We start from the raw sequence: 3,141 nt of genomic DNA, 5'->3' as shown, positions 1-3,141 counted from the left end.
ACATTAAGATTTAGATTTTCTTTGGGTTACATTAGGGTTTAGATCTTCTTTGGGTTACATTAAAATTTAGATCTACTTTGGGTTACATTAGGGTTTAGGTCTTCTTTGGGTCACATTAAGGTTTAGATCTATTTTAGGTTACATTAAGATTTAGATTTTTTTTTGGGTTACATTAGGGTTTAGATCTTCTTTGGGTTACATTCAAATTTAGATCTACTTTGGGCTACATTAGGGTTTGGGTCACATAAGGATTTAGCTCTACTTCGGGTAACATTAGGGTTTAGATCTACTTTGGGTTACATTAGGGTTTAGATCTACTTTGGGCTACATTCGGGTTTAGATCTTCTTTGGGTTACATTAGGGTTTAGATCTTCTTTGGGTTACATTAGAGTTTAGATGCATCCAGCCTCTTTGAGCACCTAGCCAAATCTGAAAACCTAAAACTATTTCACACATGAGTGTAATGTCTGAATTGCGGTCTTCTCATCTTTGTCACATCACATCTGGAGCCGGCTTACGGGTGTCTAATAACCCCCGAGAGAGCTCTTCTAAAGAAACAAACAGAACAAAATAACAAAAAATTCTCAGCCACCTCTGACCCCTCTGTGTTCTAACATGGAGGACTCCCCACAGCTTCCCTGTTCTGGCAGAAGCTGCAATCTCAGACTTCGCCTTCTTTTCTACCTGCTGGTGGCTCTGGTATTTCAGCTCGTCCATTCGTTCATGCTCTTTGAAGGAACAGCTCAATACAGCACAGGGACCTAACTCCATCATGCTGTGAGAACAGCTTCATGAAAAGGTCCCCGCTGTGGTCGGTATAGGGAGCTGCAATACGACGGACCCCCTCCGTGTTACTGTAAACAGCAAACAGCTGTCTGTACATTTCTGTTCCTTACTGAGGAAATAATTTAACGGAAAACGAAAGAGTTTTTGCAGTACACATTTGGAGTTATTATTGTACCTTTTCTTCACAAGGCTGTCACATTTTCACTTATTCAATGTATAGCATTTTATACAGATATTTGTAAGTGCACCCCCTAGTGGTCATCTATAATTCAGGAATTTTCATTAGCATCCTTGCTGAAATGTAATAACAGGGCAGCAGTAGGCAACCTCGGCAGCTGTTATGGAACTACAAGTCCCATGAAGCATTGTATGACTCTGACAGCCACGTGTATGGCTCCCAGAGGCATGATGGGATTTGTCTTTTTATCACAGCTGGAGTGCCTGAGTTGCCTACCGCTGTTTCAGGGCAAACAAAAATGCAGTATGCAATACAGGCAAATTTTCCCATGTTTTATCCTTTTAAAGACCCTTCAAGTACAGAAAAATAACTGTTGATCTGCCAGAAACGCACTCAGCTCCTAATTTCTTTATGTGGGATGACACTACAAGCAGTTTTTGGACTGAAATTACAAGATATAGGGGTCTATTTATCAACAATTTCCAAAGACATTGGCCCCGCAAATCTCTGTGACTGTTCATTCTGTACAAAAGCAGGTGACCGTTCTTAGTGTATTTCCTTTTCAGTTCGAATTTAATATTCTGAAAATACCACATTATGGCCATTAGATGGAGCTGAGGAGCCTAGGAAATAAGTGTTTACTTCCTGCGCTCCTCAGCTCCATCTAATGGCCATAATGTGGTATTACATTACATTCGAAAAGAAAATATACTAAGAACTTTTATTTTTGCCTCCATTCGTACAGAATGAATGTTCACAGAGATGAACAGAATGAATGTCTTTGTGAATTGGTTATAAATAGACCCCTTAGTGTTAGCACTCTCCAGCTGTAGTTAATCTACTAAATCCCTGTGTCGTCAAGAAAAATACAGCAAGTCCAGTTGCCTTAACTTATTTTTTACATATATACCATGAACTAGATGAATGAGAACCTTCACAGACATAAATCCATGCCATTCTTATAATATTCACAGCATAGGGGATAACTGTTCTGCAGTGCCAGGTAAGAACTGTGAGGACTTGTAAGAGCACAAAAAGTGTGCAGAGGACACAGGCAAACTCCGAATTTCTGATCAAATCAATAGGTTTGGGGTTGTTTTTTTTCAAACATTGCACAGATAAATCAAAATGCTTCTAATTGTATATTTACCATAAAGAGAAGCAAAAAAAGTTAATTGTCAGGGTAAATATGCATTCAAAGGCATTGTATATTGATTGTTGTATGTAATTTCATTCTTTATTTATTATGGTCTGGGCTAAATATGTTTCTTTTTAATTTAGGTAAATATTAAAGGAGAACTATGGGGTCAGTGTTTTTCACTATAGTTCTCCTAAGGGTTAACGGGAGGACATATACTAGCGCCCTCCCATGACCCAAAGCTCAGTATACCGTGAGCTACAGCTCGCGGTATACTGAGACTCCCACAGCCGGGACGGATCCCGACATTACTATCTAGAGGCAGAGCCAGCTGTAAATGCTATTGTGCAGTTACATAATCTTGTTGATTTGGGCAAAGTAAAGGGGTCACATTAAAGAGAGCCTGTTGTTTTCAATCTGACCCAAGGCTTGCACTAAGGACAGAGGAGCAGTAGAATGACTGCACTGTGCAGCACTAATAATCAAGAAACAAAGCCTACATTTTGCAAGTATGTCTGCCAACCACACACATTAATTGATAAGATTATTTATATTTATATTTGAATATACATCTGAAAACTATGAAAAAGCTATAGCTTCCCTTTAAGAGCATCATGGGGCAGGTTTCGATGGATGAACCAGGGTAGAGGGTCCTGTTCAGCCCAGGTAGGTGGCAGAGCATGATGGCACGTCTAGTTCCCCAACAGTGGCCGACCCCCTGCGAGCTTTTCACAGTCCCCCGCTGAACCAAACACTGCTGGAATTTAAACAGCAAAACTGTGATTGGCTTAATTTAGTTGTAGATCCAGATCAATTGTATTTAGTTCTTATTTTTCTTCTTCTTCGAGGAATTGAGTGGCTGCGTTTGCACTTATCAAGAATGATATAGATCCGCTCTATAGGCATCTGATGTGCAAGTCATGCAGGTAAATCCATTAAAATCAGCCAGCCGTGCTTACAGATACTGTACACCACGCGTCAGCCTTGCCCATGCTAATTGTCCCCTCAGCTAAGGGGCTGATCGCAGTCCTTTACACGG

Source organism: Nanorana parkeri, unplaced genomic scaffold (assembly GCF_000935625.1).
Source record: "Nanorana parkeri isolate BGI_ZX_2015 unplaced genomic scaffold, ASM93562v1 scaffold178, whole genome shotgun sequence".
Classification (NCBI taxonomy): Eukaryota; Metazoa; Chordata; class Amphibia; order Anura; family Dicroglossidae; genus Nanorana; species Nanorana parkeri.
The sequence above is the reverse complement of the archived record's forward strand: the minus strand, read 5'-3'. Positions refer to the sequence as shown.